Genomic DNA, 7,685 nt, shown 5'->3' on the forward strand with positions numbered 1-7,685 from the left:
ATTTGCTCCCAAAGATCCGTGATTAACAGAATCCGAACATCATTAGTCGTTGCTCGCCAGGAAATCGTAAGTTTTATGTTGAAAAGGTTTAGTTTTCTGGACAAAAACACTTTCTAGCAACTAATGTCGTCAGAATTTTGTTAGTTGTAGATCGTTGGAAGCAAATACGTTAAAAGACAGGACCTCAACAAGCATTTCATTAATTGGGATTGTTTTTTGCCAATACTCGATAGTTGGAAATATTCAAATCCAATTTTCCAAACTCTAATTGTACTGAGTCATCGTTCATATAACCCAATTAATGTTGTAATTATGGTTACATGCACTACTAGAATATTGAGCAATTGTAACCAAAATTTGCTACCGAAAAAAACCGGTAGCAAATTTAGCGACCGATTTAGCAAATTTGCTACCAAAAATGCCAATTACTGGCTAAGCGGTCAAAGTTTTTGCAACCATTTATATTCAATGGCTAGGCAGTCGGAGTTTTTGCAACCGGTGACTAGGCGGTCGGAGTTTTTGCAACTTGTGGCTACAAGGTAGGAGTTTTTTTTGCAACCGATGGCTAGACAGTCGGAGTTTTTTCAACCGGTGGCTAGGCGGTCGGAGTTTTTTGCAACGGTGGCTAGGCGGTCAGAATTTTTGCAACAGGTAGGCGGTCGGTGTTTTTGCAACGGAGTTTTTGCAACCGGTGGCTAAGCGGTCGGATATTTTGCAACATGTGCTATACGGTCAGAGTTTTTAACCTTTTATTTAAAAAAAATTTGTGTTGACCGTACGTAGTTTCTAACATTTTATTTGATTGAGCATACTCAGACCAGCGCTTTACAACATACTGAGATTAACACAACATACTCAGACCAGCACAAACAAAGTATGTGATTTCAGCAGTTATTAACACATCGTGGGATCTTGAGATTAACACCGTTATTAACAAGGTGAGTATAGTATTTTTTGAATTTGTGTATGAACACCTTCGTCTACAACAGTTTATTTGTTTATGAGATGTCAATTGATTGCATGCTTAATTTAATTGTGAGATTCTTAGCTAGGTTTATCTGTGATAGAAATTACTTTATTTTTTTCACCTATTTCAATCGTGCACGCCAGGTGTTTGATGAAATGCCCAAGTGATATTTTGAATCAGAAGGTGCTATGAAAGAAACCCGAATTAAAAATAATGTTTTTAGGTTCATTTAGGCAGAATCAGAAAATACCCTTGAAGTTTGTTTTCATCATTTGTAGGTCGGTTATGAATAAATTACCATTCAAGATTTTTCATGATAATCACTCACTCAAACTTTTGCTTTATTTGGAGACTTTTAGTAATTCTTGTTTTGAGACATAATAAATTTTGCAGTGTATTGAAGTTTTGAAGGTGGATAGTTTCCAAACGCTTTGATTTGGAATGGCTTGGTACACCGATCGAAAGTGGATGTATGAAAGGACTGATAGTGACGGATTTCTTAATTCTGAATACTGTGACAATGTGGATTTGTTTTTGGACTTTGCATTTTCTAATGATGTTGTTGATACGTGGGTGAATATGCGTGGTGAGACCATACGTGAACTAAAATGCCCATGTTATAAATGCCAAAATATAAGCTTTAGAGATAGAGCCACCGTTCAACAACACTTGTACAGGAAAGGTTTCATGCTTCGCTATGAAACATGGAGTGAACACGGTGGAAATTCCATCCGCGAGGTTGGGCAATCTTCTACTACAATGGAAGTTGATGACAATGATGATGGATATAAACGCATGGTGTTAGATAACATGTATGCATGTGGTTATACTTCAAATACTATAAAAGGACATGAACCGAATGCGGAAGCCAAGAGATTCTATGGCATGTTACAAGCTGCAGATGAACCTTTATGGGAGGGGGAGAAGGCTACCAAATTTGACAAAGACTTGTGGTCACGAGCTGCTGGAGGCATAAAGAAAGGAAAAATGTACGGGTTAAGCAATGTTAGTGGCTTGCGTGCACATGGCAGACAAGACCCCAAGGTATATGCTAATAGAATTATGTAATTACAGCAGTGTTTGTTCAAATTATAGATAAAGCCCTGCTAGAACATTTAGTTATAATAAAAGGAACTTTGCATTCTCTTATAGATAAAGCGTTTGATTATTTGTCTCAAAGAATTAAGCTCCACTTTACAGCTCATGCTATTCTAGTTTGAAAAGTTGTGTAAATTTTATTTTGACATGGATCAAAACTTATTTCTCATATACAAGGGTATGACGAGTCACATATAACTTGTTTATTATAGCCCGCTTATAGTTTGAATTTTAGTCAAACTATAAACGGTTTATTACAGCCCGTGTTTATTTTGACAGTTTGACTTTTTAAAAGTCAAACATCACTTTAATTTTCACAATAATCAGTTTAGGATCAAAAGACGTTCTTAGTAACTGGTTGTTGAGATTAGAAGTCATTTAGGACAACCTTAAAATTTTTTATGTTTATTTCTGACCCGTTATCAATTGTTTTGTAGATTGAAAAGTTGCACTTGGTTATCAAGGAGCTTGTGAAGGAAAAAGAAGAAGATAAAGAAAGATTAAATGGAATTATTATGGAGTTGATGGCTGAAAAGGAAAAGGAAAAGGCGGAGAAAGATGCAATTCTTAATAGGATGACTAACATTGAAACTTTGTTAAAATCTGTGGTTCGATAAGCAATGTCAATATTTTTGAAGCCACGTTAACACACCTTATTTTGAATATTTTGAACATTTCGATGTGCATTTGGATTTTATATTAGACACTTCAATTTGGGATGCTTTGTGTGAGATGTATGACAGCAATGTTGGGTTGAGAGAAAGTGGGAAAGATTCGAGTCAGAAGCAATATGACATATTTGGTACTTCCTCAGAATGGAGCATTCAGTGCATGATGATTTAAGTCCAGAGCTGACTATCTAGACATGACTACTGCTGATTTGATCAACACTCTGAAATCCTTTGAGATGAACGTGATAAAGCGTGAAAGGAATCAAAAGGGGTGTGATCCGAGTCCTTACAAGACAACCAACTCTGCTTTGGTTGCTACTTTAAAGAATCGGTAGTGAGGCGTGCGTTGGTTTGATGGAAAATGCTGCTTATGACAGTTAAACTTTTTGAGAAGAAACAAGCCGAGCCACTTCCTTGTTTTATATTTATTGGTCCCTTAAAATCAAAAGAGAGTTATATTGATTGTGTATTATTGGATTACAAAGAGGCCTTGCATATAAAGAATAATATCACAATTTGTTTGATACTCTCTCTTGGACATCACACCACCAGATGGCTGATTATTGTCTCTTCAATAAGTTTTTTAGTGTTCTTTTCCTAATGGACAAATATAAGCTTTTACATGTCAAAAACATGAAACTAATTAACAGGTTTTCATCAAAATGTTATTTATTCTTTTTTTTTTTCTAAATCACTAGAAAAAAAAATATTTATACCAAAAATATTAATAAAACACAATATATAATAATAAGGCATATCTCATTTCTGATAAAGACTCCATAATCTTGGCAAAATAATAAACGTTACTACGCTAACAAGGCTTCAAATTATAAACCAGCCTTTTTCTGCATATGCAAATACCTCACACTGGAACATAACAAAACTGTAAGAAAGTTCCGCATAATGCTTAAATCCTTACCAACACCAATTTAGTCTCAAGAAACATATGTAAAATTTATCAGCACTATCCATAACTTATGAGTCTTTAACCGCTTCCACCGGACCACTTCTTCCCGAACACTATAAGCTGCAGCTGATCATAACCAGCAAGCACACCAGCACCGGCCACAGCTCTGAGGATATTTGCAGCCCCACCCTTGAACAATTATCTCACACACTCCTTTTTAACAATTTGGTTAAAAGCGTCAAATGTGTTCTTGTACTTCACAGCTTCACCAGATGTCATCATCATCCTTCTCCTCACGGTATCAATTGGATACGAGGCTAAACCAGCTGCGTTTGTAATCAACCAGCCGAGAGCAAAGCTAGCAAAGAAATTATCCTGCATCATTTAAACAATAAACCGCTCAAGAATCCGTTGGCTTGAGAGAATCATACATCCCGAAATACAAACCACGGTAAACAAAGATACCAGCAGCTGAAAGAAGGAACCCACGATACAACCCGGCAATACCGTCTGACGCGTATGTTTTCTTGTAAACATCAATCAAACCATTGAACTGTCTCTCGCCACCTTTCTTAGCTGCCTTCACGTCATTAGCTAGATGGGTTCTCGCATAATCTAGAGAGAATACAAAGACAAGTGATGAAGCACCAGCAAAACCACCTGAGGCAATGTTTCCACCAAACACCTTCCAGTAAGGATCACGGTCTTTCTTAAAGTTGAACAAACTCTTGAAGTAGTCCTTAAACGCAAAGTTAAGTGCCTGCAGTGTTCCACGATAACAAAACATCAGAAAACTTGAAGAGCCACGGATATAGGGGTGCAAACGAGCTTGCTAAAAGCTTGAATTGAGCTGAGCTTAAACAAGCTCGAGCATAAAAATAAGCTTGCCCGAATTTCACTTATCAAGCTAGAGCTGACTCGCAAGTATAGAAGACCTTATTATTTGTATAACTTCTATTTAATATATTACTAATATATACCTATATAATAATAACTATTATACATAAAACTATGATAAAAATAACTAAATACTATGCGATATATAAGAAACTATAATTCAAATATTCTTAAAAATAATTATAAATGTATATAAATTAACTAAAAATAATATAAGCCAAGCTCGATCTCTTGTAAGTTAAAAGAGCTAAGCCCAAGGCTAAACTACTTACGAGCCAATGTCGAGCTATAAAAAACAAACCTCGAAACGTGCTGAGCTCAAGCCAAGTTGAGTTCAGGTCCGGCTCATCTACGCCCATAGGCTCCGAGTACATGGTACTAATTTATCTTTATTAACTTTACACATTTAGCCACACAGATTAAAATAGAAACCAAATCCGCCCATTCATAACTAAAATGTCATCACAGAGAAAAAGCTAACCTGAGTAGGAAAGTAACGGATAACATTAGCTACGTTTCCTCTCCACAAAGACATAACTCCTTCCTCTTTAACTGTTCTACCAAAACATTCTACAATACCCTTATACGGTTTAGAAAGACGTCCAGCCTTAATCATCTCATCTTGGTTTTGGATTAAAAGCTTGACACGCTCAATTGGGGCAGCTGCAGTTTTAGACACAGCAGCTGAAATCCCGCCCATAAGAAAATCAATGGCAAAACCAGAAAGCCCTTTCTCTGCAGGCGCTTGAACAAAAACAGGTGAAGATTTGCAGCAACCGATGATTGTGTCACTGGATAGCTGAACCCTGCGTTTGTGTAGTTCCCATAAGTGAACTGTCTCCGAGTTGCAGCAGGTTTGTTGAATCCGCCGTACGGAGCTAAGGTATGTTGTGAAAGGTGTAGCTGACTAGCTATTCTCCTAACGGTTAGATGATGGTTCTGATCTGCCATTGAGTTTCAAATGATATTCCTGCATAGGATTTCAAGAAACAAAAACTTTTCAGCTTAGAATATTCATTAAAAAGTCTTCATGTCGGTTTAATGCAAAAACTATGAGATCAATCGATACCCTTATGCGTCGTTAAAGATACTAAAATAGACCAAAGATAAATAATCACTACTCTATAATCGTATTTAAATGAGTTAAAAATAAATAAGCTCAATGAAAACAAAAGAACAAAATTTAAAAACAGGGTCTAAATATAAACAACAAGCAGAATAATCATTGAACATAATACATATAGCCAGTCCATGACCTGTATTGAACAAATTCAGAAATCGGTCATGGTATATTTTTGCTCCTATGACAAACAGAGCACCATCTAATATAAAATAAAACTATCTATCCGTAGTATAAACAGCAATCTTATAAAATAGCCAGAACATAACTTACTAATTTAACAAAAAACAATATCTAAATAGCAAGCATTGTGATCAGGCCAGTAATCAGTGAACGCATAGCACAAGATCAGTTGACGAATAACAACATAGCAAGGCAGATCTAAGCATTTATTCAAGCAAAGAAATCGATAGCTACACCGCAAATAATTGAAACCGAGCAATTTAAACAAACTAACAACCATAAACAATTAACCACAAACATCAACAGTAACTATTTCGAATACCGTCAAAAATTTTATTAAACTAAAAGGCAAATATCACATTATCACGTAGCAAAAAACACACATCAAATTTGCATAGTTGCAACTCGATCGACAGTAAAAGGACATGTTGAAACTAAATCAAACAGGATTAAAATTAAAATTGAAGATTTTACTAAAGGCAAAGCATACGCGATGAATAAGCCGTAATGGCCGAGGGAAACACTAGAGAAATGACGAAGACGGTTAATAGAATACCTCTGCGATATATACTGGGGTGTGAGTGTGACTGAGGAGTGCTACTGTACATCGACGGTGTATGATTTGAATTCGCTAATCGACGGTCCAAAATTGTTTGCAACGATTCTTTGGTGTGTGATTCCGAAAAGAATGTACTTTTGGGCCCCGCTAATAATATGTGTCAAAGAGAGACGTGAAAAGAATATTTGTTGAAGTAATATAAAATTTATATGTTATTTCTTTATTGTGAGATAGATCAAGTAAAAATACATTGTGTTATTTGGAATGAAGATAAAATATCAAGGACCTTTTGAATTTGTGGTGTTATAATCTATATATCAAGAAGTTGTTTGGATGTGCTCGGTATTTGATCCGAGTATCTCAAAAACTTGATACCGGTACTTATTTCAAGTTTCCTCATTTTGTTTGAACGTTTATAACTTTCCACACGACATTATTTTTTAAAAACAAATTTCAGAATAAAAATCGAGATTTTTAGAACATGACATTGATTTATAATACATGATAGTTTAATAATTGAAAAAAAACAAAAACTTGTATTTTTGTATTGTATAGTTGTGTTGTATTTTTTGTTTAGTATATTAGTATTGTATTTTTGCGGTACTGTTGTTCTGTATTCATGTGCTTACTTTTTGTACCGCACTTTGCGAAAAAGAAGAGGTTGAGAGTTTGATCTTTAGGGCTACAACGTTCCTTAATCTTAATTTTGATGAGCGTGACATGCCACCTTCGTTATTCTTGTTAGTCTACGTAAGCAAATACATTCTTTATTCGATCCAATGCCTTTGTATACATACAATACGTGCGTGTGTCTATTCTTAATAGTTGACACCCAACTTGATAACTAAGAGCATTCACATTCAGTTCTCTATCATATATTCATATATATTATATAAATACATTAAAAATCATTACAGTTTTTCTTTCTTTTTCAATTAAATAATATATTTCTATACTTTTATCATTATCATTTCTTTCTCCTTCACACAACCACTTTAAGAAAATATTAAAATATTATACGGTATGAACAGTGAAACCTCAAATTTAACTTTCACGTATAACATTTTTCATCTCCTCTGTTCACAACCAGTTATAACCATACCATATATTCATGATTTAGCCCGGCCGATTCAACGACGTAAAATCTCTCCATGTGATAAAAGAATCAATCAAAAAGGACCTCCTAATTCCAATTAGAAATTCTTTAAGCCTCTTAGGAACAGCCTTGTCACACCCCGACCAAAGGTGGCGGAACATGCCGAGGTGTAACGATTGTCCATAAG

The 7,685-nt window shown here is 35.3% G+C and overlaps 1 pseudogene across 1 annotated transcript; it reads right to left on the bottom strand.

Moving 5' to 3' along the window:
• Window positions 1-3,618: 3,618 nt before the first annotated feature.
• Window positions 3,619-6,396, bottom strand: LOC143617355 (ADP,ATP carrier protein 1, mitochondrial-like; annotated as a pseudogene). The gene is made up of 3 exons (XR_013150814.1): window positions 6,334-6,396; window positions 5,022-5,510; window positions 3,619-4,403 (listed from the first exon to the last, which is right to left on the bottom strand). The product of XR_013150814.1 is annotated as an ADP,ATP carrier protein 1, mitochondrial-like (transcript).
• Between the last annotated feature and the right edge of the window lie 1,289 nt (window positions 6,397-7,685).

The sequence above is a fragment of the Bidens hawaiensis genome, unplaced genomic scaffold (genome assembly GCF_021521415.1).
Source record: "Bidens hawaiensis isolate Kalapana, Puna unplaced genomic scaffold, B.hawaiensis_p1.1 tig00054034_1, whole genome shotgun sequence".
Classification (NCBI taxonomy): Eukaryota; Viridiplantae; Streptophyta; class Magnoliopsida; order Asterales; family Asteraceae; genus Bidens; species Bidens hawaiensis.